Source organism: Buteo buteo, chromosome 1 (assembly GCF_964188355.1).
Source record: "Buteo buteo chromosome 1, bButBut1.hap1.1, whole genome shotgun sequence".
NCBI classification, from domain to species: Eukaryota; Metazoa; Chordata; class Aves; order Accipitriformes; family Accipitridae; genus Buteo; species Buteo buteo.
The window spans coordinates 74,184,531-74,207,145 of NC_134171.1; the positions used below are offsets into that span (position 1 = coordinate 74,184,531).

Genomic DNA, 22,615 nt, shown 5'->3' on the forward strand with positions numbered 1-22,615 from the left:
CAAATTGCTCATGTAATGAAAGCACATGAAAATGTTATTATCATTGTTTCTAGTTGTCTTCCATTTCCCACTGGAGACTTTTTTTGTCAGTTTAGTACATTTTTGGTTTTTTTCAGCTCTGGCTTTATTTGGTTTTGGTCCTGGAATGAAAATCAGCTAATGACACCTTTTCTCAGTCTACAGAGACTTCCACTGTCTAACAAGAGTGGATTAGTCACTCTGCATGATCTCAGAGCGAGATTGGGCTTTGCTGCTCTATTTGTTTATATGGATTTATTTTAGAGGAGGGAGATCCACAATGCAGCTGTACAGGACAGTATCATCTACACTAATAGTCACTTCATATCTTAAGAATAAAGACAATGGACTCTTCAGTGATGCATTAATTTATTTTTTTCCAAATTAAATGAAGAAATGCAATAGAAATCTGAAGAACCTCTTGCCAAAGGCCCAACATGCCAACCCATAGTATTTTCAAGAGTTGAGAGCAGAAGTGACTCAGGAATTAGGAATGATAGTTGTATCATTTTATCTCCTGATTTTCAGTCTGAAGCTAGTCAGGTTAGTGACAAATATTAACAGAAGCATTACTTAACAGCTTAGAATAGGATACAAAAGGACAGTCACAATCGCCCCACCCCATGTCCCAAATGTTGTTTTATAGACACTTAGTGCCATTCTGGAAGTATAGAACAGCTGTAACCCAACTAAAATAGCTCTCAGATGACTTTCCTCCTCATCCATAAGTAGCGCAGAGTTGCTTTATTCTCTGCAGCACCGCTGCCACAGCCAGGGACAAGCAGGGATGGCTGCGGTGTCTCCATCATCAGCTGCTGCCAAAACGATGCCTCAGGAACACAGACAGTCTCTTAGAAAATGGAGTGGTTCTCAGGATGCTCCGATTCACAGGGGACCAGGCTGGCATATACTCAAAAGAACTGGGAAATAAGGGAGGTTTACCTCAAAAGCAAATTAGCTAGTACAAAGAATTCTGATGATAATGCCCAAATGCAAGCTCATAAAGAATTAAAATATGACAACTATCATAACAACAGAAAACATTGTTATAATATGAGATCATCTAACTAAATTGTCGTGGCATCCCTGAGGACAAGCAGGCATTTTGGTTCTCAGTTTTTCATTTCGTTTGACTAGTATCAACCTGAACATCTAGACTGCAGTGCTTAAAATATGAACCTTGTAGAAGAATATCAAGCTGCATGCATACAAATTGGAGATAGATTTGCCAATGCAACATATTGTTTCTGGTACAATTACTCAGTTACCAATAAAACCTCTGCAAACAAATGTCCTGCAGTTTAAAAAAGAATATAATAATATATATACTTTGAAATTGTGGAGTCTAGATGAGCTAAATCAATCATCAGGCCACAGCAAAGAAAAGGATTATTCTAACTCTAAACCTAATCATGAAAAACAGTTTTTAAAGATATTCTTATTAAAAGACAGAAGAAAGTGTGGACTTCGAAAATCAGATTATTTGGATCACCAATAATTTGTTCTGAGTTTGTACACCCTTCACAGCCCAAAGAAATCTCGTCCATGATTGAGTCTCCTGAGCATTACTGCAGTACAAACGTGAAGAAAATACAAAGTCATTAGCATAGACTTAAAACCAATCTGAACAATTAATATCCATAGTTGACACCCAGGGAAAAACATAGGTATGTTTAAAATGAAAATAAATTTGTAAGTACAACAGAAAGACATGTGCCTGTTCTCTTCCTCACCTAAATTCAGAGATACTGCTGGCATAGATACATATTTGGAGGGAGAGGAAGATGTCGTCTTCTCTTTCTGTTACTCAGCTAAAGACCACTGTCAAAGGAGCTATGTTTCAAGGGCTATAAGGGTCCATGTAATTTCAACTTTAAACTCTTTAAAGATACTGTAGATTTGCTATCAAAAAAGAATTGAGTAATAAAAATTAAACTTGATAAACACTTGTTAGCTGTCACTTTTTACAGTTCTTGTATAGATTTGATAAATTTTCTCCATTGCATCAGGCCTGTTCCATTAGTGCACTTATATGCTAAATACACAATAACTGTGCAAATTTCGTCATTTTCCTATGACGAGAATCTCCTGACATTAGCATTTTTCCATTTAGTAATCTGAAACTTCAGCAGCTGAAAAGTTTATAACATACAAAGGTGAAATCTCTGAGCGTAATCTGTTTTTATAACTAGTGCTGTGTATGATCATGGTTTTGAAAAACTGAATACAGTATTAACTGTGCAAAGTGTACAGAAGAAATGAAAACACACCTAGAAACACAACTAATGCTTCAGACATGCAGCTGTACTTACTTATGCCTGGCACTTTCTTCTTTTTTCCTCTAACTCTCTTCTCTCTCAGTTTTCTTCTAGATTTCAGTATTTTCTTGAGATTACCACTAAGAGTTTCTTCTTTCTTCCCCTCTTTCTCCACGATTCTTTTCCTGAGTAAAAATTAAGCTATTTGTGGTACTCTATCAGTCTTGAAACAGCTTGAGTCTTTCCCATTTACTTTTTAACTATTTCTCCTCCTATTTCATGTCATAACTGTTAAAATAAATTGAAAGCAGAAAAAAAAGGTTAATAATTCTCCAGTTGAAGCTGAAGGGAAACAGAGGGAGAGTAGTGCAGATGAGATGTCAATTGCTAAAATTACCTTGTCTCCCTGATCAGACAGGCCTTGGATTTATTGAACTACAGGGCACTCTACAAGGTCTATTTAGTTTCTCACATTTGTTTCACAGCACTGAACTGAAGGAACCGAATGATTTGAGCATGGTTATTGATTAATATTGTTTATTGCATATATTGTTCCAGGCACTTAGGAAAAAATATAGGTATGTTTAAAAGAAAATAAATACATAAATAAGATGGCAAGCCGGACTCCCTCTTTCTTTCTCTCCCACTGCATGTGTATGCATTAGCACAGCTCTGAAAAGCCCCCTGGACAATTCATAACGATAGCAGGCACTTAGGAAAAAGTATAGGTATATTTAAATCTAAACCATATACATAAATAAGATAGTAAGGCAAGCTATATGTGTATGTCAGCAGAGATATGAAGCTGTTTGAAGAATTCTATCAGTAGTAAGTGTGCCACAGGGCAACTGCGTGAACACATAAATGAGATGGACCAAAATAATTCCTTCCCTGAGCATTACCCTGAGAGAGCGTGACTTAGCGATACAAAGGACATGCACAGGACAACTGGGAATGTGGAAGCTCTGCCTGGAGGAGCACTGGCTGCTATTTTGATAAGATTTTTTTCTTCTTGGAGTACTAAATCATATGTAAAATTTTAAGAAAAACTCAAAAAATCAGAATTTCAGACTCACACTTAAAAGTACAGAACTCTGTCATGTTTTCTTGGTTTTGTCAGTTTAATTCATGGCAAAAGAAAAAATTTCTACTTAAATCCCATTTTCTGAACTGACCCGGGTAATTAATGTATTCTAGGCCCTGGTGTGGCTGTTACTCTTTGTTATTAAAAACACTTACTAAAAGGTTTTAGCTAAACTGCAGAAAGGCCATAAGCACCTACTAAGACTGCCCAAACAGAGAGTTGGTCTGCAACAGCTACTGTTTCTCCATTCACACACTTCCCAATTTCTCACTAGCATCTTTGTGCAGGCAAACCCTTCCTAGTGACTGAAACAGATTTTCTGCGTCAAAAATGTCTCTTATTTGTGTTGTGATGAAGAAGTTTCAGACTTCGAAGTGTCAAACTGTGTCACTATAAGACAAACAGAAAACACTTTGATCTCAGAGTATGTCTACACAATGTACTGAAGGTGCAATGACAGTACAGACATCCATTCTAGTTTGAATTTAGCTAGCATGGGTAACGTTAAGAGCCTGCACGTCTAAGTACAAACTAGGAGAAACCTGATGGGGACACTCCCTTGGGCTGCTAAGGAAAAAAAAAGGAGCCATTCTTTGTGGCTAAGATTACTAACAGAACCATCTTGTTTTATAGTCTGCAGTTCAAAGGGTGCACGTGTAATGTTAGTACAGGGCAACACTTTTTCATTTCATAGTATGTCAGTTTTTATTGATAATATATTGGGTTTTAATATTAATACATTCCAGTCAGAAGGCTTGCCCTATCAAATCATGGCAAAATCATAAACTTAGACTAAAACATATGTTTTCATAAACTATAGGATTTCCTTGTTACTCTTGTTTATTCACCATATTTCTGGCACTAGTATACAGACAGTAAGATTTTCAGCCAATTGATCCACTATCTTCCTCCTTGTCTCTTCTTTGACCTTACAATGAATAACCCAGTCTTTTCCCAGTTTCTATATTCTCGTCCAGATTTTATATCTGCTTATAATTACTTGAGACCTTTTGTTTCTAAGTCTGTGCAGGCTTGATGCTAGCAAAGCTTTCCATTTTATTCCAGCATGCTTTTTTTGGATCAAAAAAACTCTCTTTGGCTTAGAAAAGAGAAAATATTCCAGTCAACAAGTGGCAAACATTCAGTGACAGATGTTAAAAATAAAGTATGCATTAGAATGCTTCAAACGTTCTCTCATGTCAGAGTTTCAGAGGTAGCAGTTGTACATTTGTACATAGCCACTGCTTCTGGGACATAATCAAATATAAAAATAACAATATGACTATAGTTTACAAATAAAACTCAAAGAAAATGTCAAAATTCTTAAACAAAATTTGAACATCTGTAGAAAATTTTTAAAGAAAATGCTATACTGATTTGGAGGAAACTGTTTCCTGATTGTGGAGAGGAGGAGATTTACTCTTGTTATGAATCAGAATAGAAACATTTTGAAATGTCATCTTTTCTGGTAAAACGGAAAATCAAATTTTTGAGCAGGGTATTAATCCTTACTCTAAGCATGGCCTGTATGACATGAAAAAGAGTCAGATTCAGCCACCACAGGAGCTGGAAGCTCCACTTGTTTGATGATGAAGAAACAAGTAGACGTTCTCTTTTGTTACAGTTCTAATTCACAGACTCTGTTAAATCTAACAGAATACTAATTACCTTAAGTGGATTTCACAGTTGACAGAGACCTTTGCTGGGAAGACAAGCTTGACAAAGGCAATTGAAACTTAGCTAATGAAGAATACTAGATCCACCTTTGAGGAATGTTAAGTAAGTGCTTTGCTTTTTATGAAAGGTACCTCTTTTATATGTAAAGTAACCACAGAAATGTCAACATTTCATTTTTAGACACCCTGCTAAATTCTGCAGAGGGTTATCAAATTGCCTTTAGGTTTTCCTTTTCCGTAATTGTATTTATTCATACAGCATTTCCTTGCAGTGAAGCTCTGTGGACCAATCATGAAAAAGGCACACTCAACGTTTGCTTAACACAGCTTAATCAAACCAGTCTTCATATTGACAATCACGGTATGGCAGAAATTTCTTCCTTGCGAATGAGGGCTATGCAGGTGTATCTAATTATTACAGAATTGCTTGAAACACACAAAAGTGCAGGTGAGAGCCGGGACCATAAAACTGTTCTTTTGTGATCACATTACCTCCAGTAGCTCAAAATATGCAAATAACTACTGCCTTTGGTGGTACTCAAGAGCTAATACCAGCTCACAATTAGTACCAAGTTGGGATGCTTTAAAAGCTACTGAGAAATACGGGCAAAGTCTTGCTTGTGTGGTTGGCTGGGTGTTCTGCTTATACAGACAGGATCAAAGACACACGATCCAAAAGCTTTAAGATTAACTCTCTCCTTTTCATACTAAAAGTTGCTTCCTCATTTTAGAAGATCTTGTGATACCGCAGCATACTTACATCTTACAGAGTACACTGCTGTGATCCTTGTGCTACTGCGAAGTATTTTATGGCTTACCTGGATTTTTCAGGGAATGAAATATTTGGTTTTCAGCACCCGTAAGATGTTCTATAGGCACATAAATTAAAGTTGTTCAGGTAGTAGAGAGTTTCAAAGACTTTTTTAAAGCCAGAAAACAGTTTATTTTCTAATTATTCAGGGGTTTACTGAAGAAGCCAATCAGAGAAAGATTTCTTTGAAAATGATCTAGTTTAAAGTTTTTGCTCTCTCTTTTCTGAATCATGTCCTACATGATAGTTTCAATTATTTATTATAAGGCAATGGTAAAAAAGTGTTAATTAGCAAAGATGAAAAAGACTGACTCAATGGGAGCTCCTGTAAAGGAGCTCTTATTTCTAATGCCTGAGGTGACCACTAATTTACAGCTTTTGATAGCTTGCAAGCATGGTTCACAGAATAAATTGGTCTTGGGGAAAAAATACTGTACACCTTATTCACTGTGGTTAATGAATAAGGTATAGGTTTTGCTGTTGTTTTGGGTGTATTTTTTTAGTTCAGGCAATTTAGTTTTGATAAAACAGTTTAACTTAACAGTGTTAGAAATTAAAATATGCAAAGAGAGAAAGTATGACACTGGAACTGCAAGATTTTCTCCATTCAGCTGAAATGCCCATACCCAGCCCAAGAGGCCAGCTCTAAAACTAATCATGCTTTTTATTTTTTTTTCTTTCTGTGCCAATTTCAGCTAGTCTTTCCCATCTTATAAAAAACTTCAATATTTAAAAAAAAAAGCTTTAAAAATACTAATATCCCAAGATCTATACAGCTTTTTGTTTGTCTTAGTGAAAATAAGAAAGAGAAAAAATAACACACAATACTAGATGATTATGCTAATAATGGGAATCATACAGAAGAGTGAAACTAAAATTTCTCTTACACAAAATGCATCAAAATTACCTTCATATTTTGTTTATATGTTTTATGATTTAATTGTAGCTAGACCTACGCAAGTGTGAAACAAGTTCCTTAACAAAATGAATTATTTTAATTAATTAGAATACTCAACGAGGGCCAATAACGCAGCGGTCAGAGGTCTCGTTTGACTGTTTTTTGCCTGTAATCTCCACTGGACATATCAACTTGTTTCTTGAAAGTTACCACACAGGAATTCATTTTTATCACTGGTTGTCCTAACTGGATTTTAGATAGATGTGACTTATATGTGAAGGATTCTGTCTCTCCTTTTTTTTTTTTTCCCCTTCTCCCTTTTTTCCAATTTTCCCAACTCTCCTAGTCATTCTCAAAAAACCCCACCAAAAACTAAATGAGTCTTCAAATTTTGTTCATCCATTTTGGCATGTAACACAGCTAGGTCAAGAGAACACTGTAAAATTTTTAGTGACCAATATGGGAGACTGGGTCCCAAGGACCCGAGACGTGCTACACATCCCTCACCCCAAGCCCTTCATGGAAGGCAGGAATCTTGAATGTTGATTATTTTTTTCTTTACAGGGTCACTGGCTTGGTGTTCAGCTAGTAGAAATGACTGAAATATTTTTTTTCCAGTGACACCTGAAAATGAGAAGTTTTCAACTGAGTGTCTGTTCCATCTACACTAATCCAGAATCCTGACTGTCCATCTACTCTTTTTCCCAATTCTGTCGATTTTGCTTATGCCTGTATTCTTCATGTTGCTTCACAACATCACAGCTGTGCAGGACCAATTCCTCAAACCTCCAAGCAAATGAATTCACATGAAAAACGCACTTTTCTTAATTCTTTATGTTTAGATCTTTGAAGCCTTTCAGATCTTCCTCAATTAACACCTTTCCACTTAGCCTGTTTTCCTTGTTTATTTGTTCATTTTGTTGTTGTTTTCTTTATTAATGAGATATTAATTGTCAGTCTCTGTGATGTTTCTTATGCTTCAAGCTTTTTTCATCTCCTGATGAGCCTTGCTGAACATAAAACGAGAACAATGAACAAAGTCATTGTGAGAGTTAAACTAAAAAGAACTACAAAATGCTAAAGTCCAGAATCAACAGCAACAGATAAAGGATTAACATGATGCTGCTGTTGTGAGGACTTCATTATCACCATGTTCCTGGTCCGAACAAAGATGTGAAAGGACAGGAAGCTTTAACAAATTTAGAGTGTGATGTGAAAATAAATGAGATACGGTCCACCCTAAACTGCTATGGGCTTCAGGACATTTAAAATCCAGGAACAATTAAAATCCAGATTATTCAAATACTTCAAAACTAACTGAAATAATTCTACTGTATGGATAGAAAGGTAAATGTACCAGTGTTAGTATCTGAGGTGCATCTCCTAACCTGGATGCTGAAGTTTTCGAAAAGATGTTCTGGTATTACTTGATTTTACTATTTTAATGACAGAAAGTAGTGATCTTCATTTAATTGTCAGTCTGTTCTTCAGAAATGTATAGATTTTTACCATTCTGGAAAATACTTTGGATATTTAGCATTACTGAAGGTAGACAGAGTTTTACAAAGGGTGATTGTCCCCATTATCTTATAGAGGCTTCCAGCCTTAATTTATTATCTCTATGCAGTGATTAGAGGGCCTAGGAGACCCACTAAGAGTAGATGTCTAGTTCTTACATAGCTGAGGCTGGATGTCATGAATTTCATACATGTTACCATGTACCAATATCTGTGAAAATTCGTGCCTCCTTAAATTCATGTCCTCTGATTAAAACAAAAAAGCATATGCTTTTTTGCGTATTTGCATGTCTTCCCATGCAAAGTCTTTATTTTACCAAACAGGGAAAGGACCAGTAGGTGATTTTCAAAGAATGTGCTCTGATATTTCTTTCAGCCAGAGCCAACCTTAAAAAGTAAAAAGTAACTTGAAAGTACAAATAGAGAGCAGAGGATATCATTTGCTGATGTTGAGGAGGGAGCATTTTCTTACATTGTTTCTTTTCTCTTTGACTTTCTGGTAGCATATAAAACGTGGTCATTGAGTTTTAGAGATTTTTTTCTGGAAGTAGGCTTAACCAATCAGGAAATTAGAGTCCCTATCATGCAGCTTCTCTAGTGAATCACAGAAGGAGTGAAACAAAGCAAAAGGAGATTTATTAAAGATAAAATTTAATTAAAAGTACAGAATATGAAATATAATAAATATTAAAATAAATAAATGCCTTCTGGGGCAGATACTGACATGAACATGGGATTAATTTTAATAAGGTGAATAACCCTTCACTAATATGAGTATTGGGGTCAGAGTCTAGCCTAAGCATTTGAATATTTTCCTTGGTTCAGATTATTCTTTTCACAGATATGAAACAATTAGCTTGTTCTGTTCTAGCTGCACATAATTTTGAAAATTGTTTGGTGAACAAAAAGAAATAAGAATGGAAAGTTACAAGTTTGCGTTTCATAAGGGGGGAGAAAAGCCTCTTCAGTTTTAATTAAGTTCTTCAAGTCTCACTTGAGAAGACATTGGTGTACCAGAAGACACACAAAAAAAAAAGTTAGCTCATGTTCCTGTACAAAAGTGGGTGACAAGTAAAACTAAAACGCAAGGCATATTATGCAGATTTTTTGGTGAATGGCACTTACAGATTTACATAAAATTAAAATAACCTTTAAAATTAGGATGGCCGGGTCACTCTAATGTGATCTGAATTACTGAGCTAATGATATTCTTATCCCTCCATGTCCTCTAGGCACTGCCATTGAAAATGTAAACCTGTGCAAGAATACTTAAGTGGGAAGAGCTACCCTGGGAAAACCACTCCATACTTCTGTATTGGTGCTACATCTGAAGACAAAATACAGTTCTTAAGTAGATATTTAAAGCCAGAAATGTCTAGAGCCAAAAATAAACAAAACAGCCATTATTTTGTGTTACTGTTCCATCTGCATTTTGGACCAGTGCTTTTTTTATGCAGACAAAGATTTGATTTTGGTGCACATTCTTAATATACTACAAAGAACAAGATTGCAAAGTCATCAGTTAGACAGCAGTAATGAAATTAGCAAATAATACTTAATTGATTTTCTGAAAAGTATAGTCAAGACCCAGCTGCATAAAAGGTACTTTTATGCTGTACTACTGGTAAAAACAAACCCAAAACTGGATTAAGTGGCCAGCTGGGGATTCTGACCGCATAATTGAAGACCTGAGTGGTAAACAAGTATTTCAATTATCTCAAAGAAAAGAGTGTCCAGGGGCAGAGGGGAGGAGTGACCCGAGTATATGGTGTTCTGGCAATCTTCTAAGGATCCAATCGTTGCTCAAGGCTATAAATTAGAGCAACCCTAAAGAATATAAAGTCACTCACGTTTTCCATTTCAGACTTCCACAAGGATACCAGAATCCAGGTTACTAGTTTTAAATAACCAGGTATGCAGACTTCCTTACTTTCAGGACAGGAATTTCAACTCTGTAGTATGAGTTTGTCTCTTTGTCCTTTGTGACTCCTGTGTGTGGCAAGCTGTTTTCACAGCCTTTTAATGATAAAAACTGTGACACATTTTTTGTAAGGTTCGTGTATGATTACTAGATGTGATTTGTCTAAATTTATCATTAGGTGAATTATAAGTAGTCATCTAGGAGAATCTCTTGCTATTAGAGAATGCTTCCAACCTGTATACATCTATAGGTGCGTATTTCTTAAGTAATTTGAGTCAAACACTTTAAACATATGGCCCTGTTTGTAGTGGAGTGATACAGGACTCCAATACAGGACTCTAGGATAAATCTTTCTCAATATTTTAAGCAATGATTTGGAAGTAAGCACAAAATCACTGCTGATAAAATTTATGGCTGATGCAAGGATTGGTTGAGTGGTAAATAATTATAATCAGGCCTTGCATTCATCTGGAATGATCTGGATTACAATAGTTATATTTATTTGACTTCTGTTGGTTTTGGCTCTGCTCTGAGGCTGCCAGACGTGTGCTAGCTCTGATTCAAAAGGCATGCAGATGCAGTCAGCCTAACAAGCGTGTTTGAACTCTCAGCAGTGTTCATTAGCTTATTGAGCACATCGTCCTGCTACTTGCAACTGCACAGCTTCTGTTTTGCTGCTGTCTGGGTTTGGAGCATTAGCAGAAAGCATTTGTGTCTTCCTTAAAAATCCCTTCACCCTTGATATTCTGGGCTCATTCCAGCAAAATGAGTTTTAAGAGAAGAAAATGCAATGTTTTTCATCTAATGAAAAGGAATTGGAGTCCTGTCTATAGCACAGGGGACTGAGCTAAGGTTTCCAAGGGCAGAAATCTGTTGTGGGGGTTATATTGGATAAACAAACTTAGGTATGGAGAAACAAAATTAAAATAAAGCTATCTTACAGTCTTCTAAACTCAGAAATAATGGACAGGAGCAGTTAGGTGGTGTTAATCCTTCTACGTAGCACTGAAGATACCAATGCTCAAATATTTTATCCTGATCTCATGTCCACATTAAAAAAGAAAAACTGAAAAATTATGAAAATGAGAAGTCACAAATACTAGACAAAATTTTTATAGTGAGGAAAAAAAGGTCTCAGTCTCTTGTCTTTTCAGAAGAAGAATGGGGCAAAACCTGATTGTAGAATTATATGTGAAAGACAAGAGAATACTGGATTCTGAAAGGTTCTTTTTATCTCCTGGAGAAAGGTATATCAATCACCTGAGTACCATACAAACAAAAGTATGATTGCCTCATACAGGTCGACCAGCTGAGATAATTTTAACCTAATGACTTCAGACTGGGTTTTTGGAGACTGTAAGGATATACTCATGTATATATACATTTGTAAGCAGTGAAGATGATTAACTATGAGACAAATGAAAACAGAGATTCTCCGTTTCTTTGGGCAGAATACCTGGGAGTAGGTGAAATGTAACACCTTTGGTACAGAAGAGTTCAAACTAAATTATGTAATGCTCCCTTCTATCTTTAATGTCCATGAATCTATGTATTCTTGTGTTTGAAGAGCATATTAATGCATCATTTACAACTAGCAGCATTTTTATGTTTTAATGACACTGTTATCCTGAATATGTTGTGTGTATGACCATGTGCATTAGTATGATATATTAGAAGTACTGCAGCAATATCATGTCTCCCAGATGTAATATTGCAACATGTATTTGCATAAGCACTTTAACTATGGAACATAGTACATTTCCTTCTCTTATCAGCACAGATTTGCAGAATTTATTTATATACAAGCCTACAGAGAATAAAAGAGTACTTTGGGTTCCATAAAAGTTATGCTTAATGACAATTTCGATTGCTGTGGTTTTCACCTTAAATTTTAGGTTTCAATGTTCAATGCATTTCTTTCAAACATATCACTGGAGGATATTATCTAAAGTTACTTAATATCCAGTAATCAAATAGGCAGGATTTCACTTCTCATATTTTCATCATGAATGTAACTAGCTTATTATTAGCCTGTTATTACTGTTGCTTGTTAATTACTGTTTGTTAATTGGCTTTTAACTGGATTACCAGTAAACTTTCCAATATTCCTGTATAGAAGAGGATCTAAATAGACTTTTTGGTTGCTTTAAAAATCATCTAAGAAGAACAGACTTTCCCATAGGTCTATGTAGAAATAGAACTATGTTGATAAATATATGTACTTGACTAAATACAAAGTTAGATTTTTAGAAAAAAAATTCTGTTTGCTTTGCTCAGCCTAAGGGGAAATGTCAAAAGGTCTGATATACAGAAAAAACCCCTGCTACTCACCCAGTGAAAATTAGCTCTTTTGAAGTTGCTGCAGTTCAGGCACTCTTAAACTCGGGCATCTACAAGAAAAAAGTAACTACATTTTAAAACATTTTCTATTATATGAAAGTTCTTATTAGTGGAGTCTGTACTGATATTGACAGACACATGATAAATATTAACAAGCCACTAATACAATAAATATATAAAAAGCTAGTAAATACACAGTTTCTAAGTGACTCGGTCATGTTCCTCCCCAGGCTTCTATTCTAGATCTGTGTTCTGCATTCCTTTTACCTCACCATCACAATTTGTCATTGACTGTTCTGCAATGGTACTTGAATGGAGTTTTTGCCTAAGAGGCCTAAGTTCAGACACTGTATACTCATTTTTAGTACATTCTGTGACAAGAAAAGGCATATAAAAATCTGGGTTTTGTTTCTATTTTGACTGTGCAGTACAATTGCCAAAGTTCAGTCACCTTGGACATGTCTTGCTACATCTCTGTGCTACACTTCCTTATTTCCTGAAGGCCTGTTACGATACCCTTCCTCACAAAATATTCTATGAAGATTTTAAATGAAAGGTGAATTACAAAATTATTTAAATCAGGAGAAAGGCTGAAAAGCTGCAGGGTAAAGCTGCCATTCAAAGGGAACTTGATAAGCTGGAAAAACCTCATGAAGCTCAATAGTCTTGCACCTAAGATGCAGTATCCCCGTGCACTTGTGGACTCCGGTTGCTGATGAGGTAGAAAGCCATTGGGTTGTCTAGAGAGACGAATATGCATCCAAGATTTTGACTGGCCCAGGCCCTGACCAACCTCATTCAACTCTGGAGTAGAATCTGACTTCACAGTTGAAGCTGCTTGGAGTCAGGTACCAGATGAGACATCTCCAGAAGTCCCTTCTGAAAAAAAAATATCCTGTGTCTCTATCTCAGCGTGGTTTCTTTCAGCGTGGTTCCCGAAAGAGCTACAGCAGTGCTCAAAATTTGAAAGTGCGTGAAGGAGTCACACATTCTCCCTTTTATATCCCCCTCAAATTAAAAAAAAAAAAAAAAAAAAGTAATTTAGAGTGTAAAAGGAAGTTATTTTCTGCTCATTTTATTGGTTTCTGATCTCTTAAAAATACATCTGAAAAGAATGCCTTTCTTCTATGATTAGATCTAAAATGCCACAAGACTACACAGCAGGTTGCTCTTTCTCAACTATAAATTTTATCACTACTACTTCCCAAGTTCTCTACTAAAAATGTGAAATACTTTAACCTGTCTGGCTTGTGACAGGTCTTCCTACAAAAATCTGAGTTATCCAAGAACACTCTGTAGCTGTCATGGCTAACTATCACTCCACAAACCTGACTTCTAAAGAAAAATCCCTTGGGAATCGCAGAATAACAGCAACATTAGCCAAAAAGTCCACCTTTCTCTGGAAGAGCACACAAGTAGAATTTATTTTTGTGTCATAACTCTGAATTTGGAAAGAATGTTGCTTCCAATTTTATATGAATGACCAGACTGCTATAACCATTAGAATATATCCATACATTTTTTTCAGGAAAACATAGGTAAAGATCAGATACTGTTTAAAAAAAAAAACACCACAGCAGAACCTTACTGCTAAGTAAGTTATTTAATAGCTATTGATAATGACATAAATTGAGCATATGGGGGTTTTAATCTACTGCTAAAAGTAATAATAATATTGATGATGATGATGAATACTCAAATACTGTTATATTCTACCATTGCACTAGATATGCTCTATGGTTTGGACAACTTCACTGTGGAAAATCCAGGTTACACAAGGAAATATTGAATTTCTGTCAAGAAAATTGCTTACATAGTAATACACTTATTGACTTAATCAAAAAATGCAAAATGGCTGTGCTTTATAACACTTAGAAGATCATTAGATTTAGTATCTCTCTTCTGACATATTAACCTTTCTATAACCATGGCAATATATAAATGTCAGGGTTGGTTTTCTTTGGGTTTTGTTTTTTAGTAAATATAAGCTTGAACAACTTAAATTTGGGTTTCAACAAGCAGTTATATTGAGATTGTTGGTTATGATTTTAAGACTATGAAGATTTCAATGTATGTTCCAGTATTTCTAAATTGCTGGAGCCTTAGAAATTAAATGTACTTTTCTTCATGGTTTCCCTTCAGTCCTCTCCATCTGTTTTTTTAAGTGCTCCAACTTCCATTAGGCTAAAGATTTTTAAGTACATACTGCTTTTCTAGAGTTTCTGATGTCAAGTTTCTCCAGCATCACATTAACAAATTACATATATATAATGTGCTTTCAAAATACATAAATCTGGCATTCCACGAGACAGTTTTCTTGCCAGTACATTAATTAGGAAAATGTTCCTTATGACTATCTATTTAAATTACCAATGTTTAATTAGCTATTATTGCTGAATTAAGGATTGATTTCTCATATCAGTATATATTGGTCCAGGCTCTCGCCCGTCGTAGCCAAGTTTGCTCAGATGAAAAGCGCAGTGAGAAGGTGACCTTGGATTCTGGCAGTGCTCGATGCCAGCTGATCCAATAGTTAAAGGCCAGAGAAACACAAAAGTTGTTCCTACCCATTTTAGTTGCCAACAGCAGATTGAGATTGTCCAGGTAGACCTATTGGCTTTATGGAGAAGGGTTTTTCTTTTTTAAGAGTTATTATGAAAGTACTATGCCATCAAACTTTCTCCAAAGATACTTTTGCTGCGGAGCTGTCGTGCTGAAAATGCCTTTGTTGTGAGGGGGATTAAGCGGTGCCGGTGTAGCCCACTATTGGATCCACTGACCTCTGCACTAAAAGAGTGTTCCCTATTTTTAAGCGTTGCCTCCAAGCCTACTGAAATAACTACACTTCTACAAATGTTTGGATGCATACCTTTTGTTTATTTGGGATTAAAACTGAATGGATCTACAGGCAAGATATAGATTATCTCTAAGGTTGTGAATTAACAAAAATCACACCACAGGTATTTCTGAAAACAAAAAAGACGCAGTAAACAAATAGAGATACTAGAAAGTTCAGTAACCTTCTGGTTCTCATGTTCAAAACACAATTTATGGAGAAAACTGGCTGGAGTAAAGTAAGAGCCAATTCTACAGAACAAAGACAAAAGGTTTCATTTTCTAAACGATGCTAAAGAACATATACTGGGATCATATTATTCTCTTGAGCTCCCAAATTCCCAGGCTAAGATTTTACTGCCTGTAACATTAAGCAATCATTGAAGGGATTCCTGACTTCTGTCCAATCCTACAGTGCAGCAGATCACAGACCTAAACTCTCAATTCATAGTTGTCCATTTAACATTTCTGCTTTCATCAAATTTGTGGCTTAGACATAATGAAGAAATAAAGTTACAAAAACAATGGAAAATGGGCTGGCATTGTAACATTTCTTGCCAAGATGAAACCAAATATTGCAAAATAACACTCAAAAAGAGTTGGATGTTTGAATCTGTGCTTCAGACTTCTGTGACTTTAATGAATGAAGATGCTTAAGGGAAAAAAAAAGAAAAAGAGGAAAAGAGGAAAAGAGGAAAAGAGGAAAAGAGGAAAAGAGGAAAAGAGGAAAAGAGGAAAAGAGGGAGGAAAGAAAAGAATGAATTTGTGCATACTTACCCAAGGTGATTGATATGCAGATAAAGAATGTGTCATGGAATGATTTTTTTGTCCTAGCACCTTCAGGAAAAAGCAAGAGCCTTTCATTTCCTGGTAGGAAAATAAAATTAGTTCCACCCAATAGTGACCGTTCACTAGCTTAACATCCCCTGAACCCTTTGGTATAATTATTTAAAGGTAGTGATAAATAAGGATGATATCTCATACAACAAGGTCTATACGCATCATCTTCCATACCAACAAAATTATAATCATTATAAAGAACTTACTTGCAGTGCTCTGTATTCCGTGGGAATATAACAACTGCATAAACTGAACATTGGGTCTAAGTTGCAGCTTCTTCAGAAAGCAAATGGGATGAGCATCTTTACAGTACTTGGAGAACTGAAAGAGCTGTATAAGCAATGGCTCCCCTCTTAAGTTGCACGTGATGAATGGAAAATAATAAAACAATACATGTATCTGATGTCAGAATTCAGAATCCATCACTTCACAGGCTCACAGTCATTATTTGATCTACATAATTATACTGAACATTTCAATTAAACTAAGAATAATTACATAAGAAAATGATCCGAACCTTATTTCAAAAGACTCAGCTACACTTAGAAAATATTTTTGCACGTCTGTGTTAAAGTGTATGACAATGGAAATATGATTACATCTAAGAATTACATGATTTGCCCTAAAAATAGGAATCTAATATATGCATCCTTTATTTTTAGATATTATGGCAGAGAATAAAGAAATACTTAGTTAAAAAGTGGTAAGTGATCCCCCTGAGGAAAAAAAAAAAAAAAAGAAAAAGGACTTTGTTTTTTTTTTTTTTAAGGAATCGGTTCCCCTATCCAGTTCACTACTAAGCTGTGGAAACAGTGGTACCAGCACAGCAGCAAGAGGGGCAGGGAGCAGTGGTTAGAGATAAGGACATTTAAGCTAGTATTGCCTTCAAAGAAATGTCCGTGGCACCCTTCTTCAGGGGGAGAATTCAGTCCTCGGGAAGAGTCTGTGCTCCTCATCTAAATTAGACAGCTGCTAAAAACCTCCTGTGCGTAGGCTGCACCGTGACCCCAATGCCTGTAAAAGCACTCTGGCTATGACCACTTTCACCCCTAATCTGATCCCTGAAAACCAAGCCTTAGAAGATGTGTAAAGTACTTATTCACTTCTGAACATGCTTTAAAGCTATCCCTTGGAGCAGATGGAGTTTATTTTGTAATCTCTTTACAGCAGCTGAGCGACAAAAAATAGACTGCAGTGCAGTCCAGAGTCAGTGTCTCCCTTTAAATTATTTGAAATATTACAAAAATTACTTTGTGTCTAATAGAGGCACCCTTTCCTGTCAAAAGGGAGAGGTCAGGTTATTGTCAATGACATTTGATTAAATATTTGCTAATCAAATTTATTTTTCATTAATGGACGGATTTGTTAGTTCCTGCATCTCAGTGATAGCTCAAGAACTCAGCACTAGAAAATCTTTGATTATCCTTTTACAGATTTATAAATATTTTAGTGATCTAATCAAAGTAAAGGAACAATGGAATATGATTTAGGTAAGTATTATAAAAAGAGCTAGTGAACAGCTAGTCTATCTTTGCACAATCTATTTTTGAGTACTTTTGAGTAAGAATGAATTCCTTAATTTCAGTCTGTTTGGAAATAATTTATGAACAGAATAAGGGCAGACATTCTTGAATATGTTAATTTTTGTAAGTTGTTTCCCCAGTTCTAATAAATGTTAAAAAAAAAAAAAAATCTCTAGAAAATACATCCCCATTTGAGCGTGAATTTCTCTCCGAGAAGAATCTGACACAATCTGGAAGCCCAGTTTTTCTTGTTTTTACAGACACTGGGGCAGCTGAAAGTGAAGAGCAAGGGAGAAAGAGGCTCTGTACTATTCTATACTAAAAACATAGTATTATAATATTATCTATATTAATCATATATGTTATAATATTAGCTCTATACTACCATTCTGTACTGACTTTTTTTTTTAAATTTAACGTGTACTTGAAAAGATGAAAAGACGACTTGATGGTGTACTTCAGTTACCACTTACTTGTTTCAACATAATATATGCTTTAGTTGATTTTACTTGCACTTTAGTTTTTTATGGTAATTGCCTACTTATCCTGTTCTTGTGAACTAATCGGGAGTAATTATTACATCTCTAATTGACCAACAATAACTACTGTATCTTGTTTTGTTAATTAAATGCTTGTTTAGGAGAATATTTAATTTGCTGCAGTAACTTTTTTTTTTCCTTGGCGAGCAAGTCAACGTAACTTTATTATTATTCTGCCTGTATAAGGCAGTGCATGCAAAGCTCCTAAGAAGATTATGTATAACACCTTATATCTACCATAAAAGGGCTCAGCTGAAGCTTATGTTATTGTTAAACATCTTGTAAAAGGAATCTGTGACACAGTTTCAGTTACAACAGGGAAAGCATTCCAGCACAGGAAAAACTCAATAAGGTGATTTTCCCCATAGATAATATGTTGGGGATCTTGTTTCGGGCTAAGTCCCAGCTTACACAGTCTTTAATGAGATCCCAAAGAAAAGGTCGTATCGTCGAAGTCCCGGCTCTTTGTTCACAATGCAAAGGTGACAGTTACCATGAGTCAGCAGTGTCCTCAGGCTCCCAGGAACAGTAAGGGACTTCAGTCATCTGGGAAGGTGGACTGAAGCAGAGGAGGCAACCAGGAGATCCCCACGGCCACTCTTCCAGCACACAAGCTCTACAACAGCGCTGGTGCTGCCGCCGCACAGAGCAGAAGTAAGAGCGGCAATGACATACAGTCATCTCTGGGGAGATGGTCTGAAGTGGCTCACGGCGGCGAGCCTTCATGCCTACCTCAGAGCAGCGCGTGGGAAGTCAGGAGGCAGCCTCAGGTGCAGCACCAGCGAATGACGTGATTTGACATTCAGTTCCTACAGCTACCACTTCTTGCCACAGCCACGACACTGATTCGGCGTGGTTTAGTCCTCAGATTTAGTAAATCTGTGTGTAGGGATGAACAGATTAGTTCTAACCACATCTTAGTGTAATTTAGTTTCATGAGCTACACACGTAACTCCTAAGGTAAAGACTTGTGTAAGAAACAAAAAACTAGAATTCATATAGTGCTGACTCAGTCAACTGAAGACTGTGTAGTTTCTTTGTTTAAGTGCTTGCTCTATGGTTAAAGGTCCGCATTTGCTTGTGATATTTCAGAGTTCCTAAAAAAGCACACTCTCATGTCATTCCACAATGCAGCGCAATTTATGTAAGCTCATGAACCAATACATCATACACAAACTCAGTCTGTTGATGAAAACGAAGAGGTCGATAGGTGTTTGGGACTCCACAAAGCATAAACTGAGAGCTACAGAACTACAAAATAAAGTTCTTCATTTTTCCCCCCAACTGATTATTATTAATGATGTAAAAGAGTAGGGAGTGGAATGTGTACCTTAGTCTTATAATGGCGGGGCGGGGATCTTTAAAACATCCAAGGTCTTTTTTTCAGGGAAGATGATCTTTCTATGAAAAAGACAAGGGCATTTCTTTCTTACAGAAATTTCTACAAATAAGTGTATTACAACAGAAAATACGGCCTAAGAAACATGCTTGGCACAAGGTTGCAATGATTTAAATCATGTGATATGTAGCATAATAAATAAAATCTTTTTTTCCAGAATAAAACAAGCTGTTCCGCATAACCCTGGTCAAATCAGAATGTTTTTCACTCATAATAAACTACTGGTATTGTCTCCAAGAGGCCACACTTTGCATAAGCAGTGACCTTCATTTCCCTTTCATCAGCCTGGGAAGCCCAGGGGTCCCTCTGAATATACAAATATTTTTTCTGCTATTCTGAAATGATTATCCTTGTTTTCTCAAGCAAGATTGGAAAGTAATAGTCTGTAGTTCTTAGTAATTGCATATCTGGTGAAATTCTTTGGGCCTTATGCTTTGAATGTCACATTTTAATCTGTACCTTATTTAAAAGAGCACGCCATTTTGGAATCAAAGATAAAGCAGCGGTACCGTTTCACCTCATGTGCGATGCTTCCATAGTTCACGTTCTGGCACTGTACAGAGGTTATTTTTGTCTATTGTTATGTCAGTTTTGCTGCATAAGGGCAGCTGTTTGGAATCTATCCAAGCTGTAGTAGTTGTAGCTGCTCATGTGCTTACAGGAGAGGGGACTGTTGTGTTGTATTTTACATATGTCCTTGGTCTTGAACATTTGCTACCGGATTTGAACAACTTGGCCTAGTCTTATCTGTAGAGGCAGAAGAGCATGAAGTCTGTTTCTGAAGGAAGACTTAAAAGGAAAATAAATCCAGGATCCTTCTAGCAGCGAGCATGGAATTAATTGGAATATTTAATAAAGCTTGTATTGCTAAATATCATATTGAGTTGGAAACAGCTGGTTTGAATATGCAGAAGCTTTAAAAAAATACATGGGAAATTATATGTGATTGGGAGAGTGCTTCAAAGCGCTTTTTGGCATAACACACAATTATTTCATACTAAGTAGGATTCAAACTACAAACGATTAAAAAGGAAGCTGGAGAATTAAATGTGAGCTAAAGGGGTAGCAAATCCTGATAAATAAAGCAAAGGTTCACAATGCAGTGGTTTATCAGAATGAAGTAGATTAAGTTCTCCCTATTTGGACTTTTTTTTAACTTATTCAAGGAAAACCAAAACCATTAAGGACCTGCAGCTCAAACCAGGCTTGCTAGAACATCTAATGTGGCTGGTTTAGAAGTTTTTCATTGAAAGTGGAAAATGTTTCTAGCATTCCCAAGCTGATTTTAAGATGTTGCAGAATCTGCTAGTGAATTCAACACCAAATCAAAGGTGACTGTGCTGAATCTAGGTGGCAGGCTTTATTCAAATTACTTGATTTTTTAAAGAAATAGTCAGATTTGGTTAACTGGGTTTATTAATTAATACTGACTCGAGCATCAGTAGTTTTTACACACTGATACTTTTGGGGTTTCATAAACGTGTAAGTTAGGAGCTAAATCTACAAAATTGTCCCTCCCCCTACCGCTCAGCTGATTAATATCTTACTCATTGTAAGGTTTCATGCTAATAAATATATATTTAAGCAGGCAATGTAGCTGAATAAAAGCAATATTAAGAGATTTAATATGAAGAAACACCAGTTTCCCCACTTGTTCAATTCAGAGTGGCTGACTTGAACACAAAGCTGGAAAAAGGCTGGTGTGTAAATAGGTAACTTCAGAAGAGTATTCATAAAAATTTGGATTCAAAATATCCAGAAGAGCTTGTTTTCATGCTCAGGATATCAGTACATTTGAAGCTACACAACATGCAGAGGCAGAATTGAAAGGCTGAAGGGAAAAATTGCTGTGATAGGTGCAAAGCAGCTATTTCTCATTTTATATTGAAATTCAAACCATGTGGGGCCTGAGTCCTTAGGCAACTTTCTGCATTGGAATTCATTTAATGCTGTTATTATTTTTCCCTCAAATTGATGAAATACGACCATGGAAGACATTATACTTTTAAATACTCCTTTCATATGTGGAAAAGATCAGAGAACACTGAACTCCTCCAGATCTGATTTTCTGCTGGACCAGAGCAGAATTTCTGGCCAGATCACCGCCGTATGAAGCATAACTATCCATTCACAAAGTATAATACTAACTCTAACAGTCCATCTTGCAATAGACAGGTACAATGGTTTAGGAAAACCATCACGTTACCTAAGGGTCACCGTAAGTATAAAGCATGATGTCCCTTTAGAAATTATCCCGTGCAATCAAAACATGTTGTCAAAGTAAAAAAAAATATATACTCTTAACAGAATGAGAGATAAGCATAATACATTAAACAAAACCTTCCTTTTTGCAAAACAAAATACTAGCATGGACACAAAGATAGATTTTCAAAAGCAATCACTGCCCAAACAAGCTAAGCAGATCCTTCTAGGTGAGTTTTTTACCACACTTCAGAGATTCCCCAAGCCAAGCTTGATGAAAATCAAAGCAGTACTGTGCCTTTCTAAATCAGCACCATTTCAACCAGTCCTGAAAATAAACCTTGGCCCTTCATAATTAAATGTTTCTTTGACTGGAGATAAAGAGTACTCTGACTGTAAGCCTGAGAGCCGTCATAAACCCATATATTTCCAAGGCTTGCACACATTCCATGTTGTTTTAAAACATGTTTTCCACAAAATGTAATAGGTGGTTATTGGTAAACTGGTGGGAAAAAAAAAAAGTTACAAGATGCTTAAAAATTAAGATGAAGTAAAAAAAAAAATTTTGTAATTTAGTCTCATTTCCTCTTCAATTTGTCCTAGATTAAACTATAATAAAAGAATAGAACGGTTTGAAAATGCCAGAAAGAAAGGAATTAAATAGGAAATAAATGGATGTGACAGAGTGGTATAGTTCATTTGTAAATTGGATCACAGTAGAGGTAGTAAATGTAACTATTATATATAATTGACT

The 22,615-nt window shown here is 36.0% G+C and overlaps 1 long non-coding RNA gene across 1 annotated transcript; it reads right to left on the reverse strand.

The window, feature by feature from the left end:
- Nucleotides 1-809: 809 nt before the first annotated feature.
- LOC142029715 (uncharacterized) lies at nucleotides 810-12,545 on the reverse strand. The gene is made up of 3 exons (XR_012650001.1): nucleotides 12,515-12,545; nucleotides 2,331-2,564; nucleotides 810-938 (listed from the first exon to the last, which is right to left on the reverse strand). It is a non-coding gene; the product is annotated as an uncharacterized LOC142029715 (long non-coding RNA).
- Nucleotides 12,546-22,615: the final 10,070 nt, after the last annotated feature.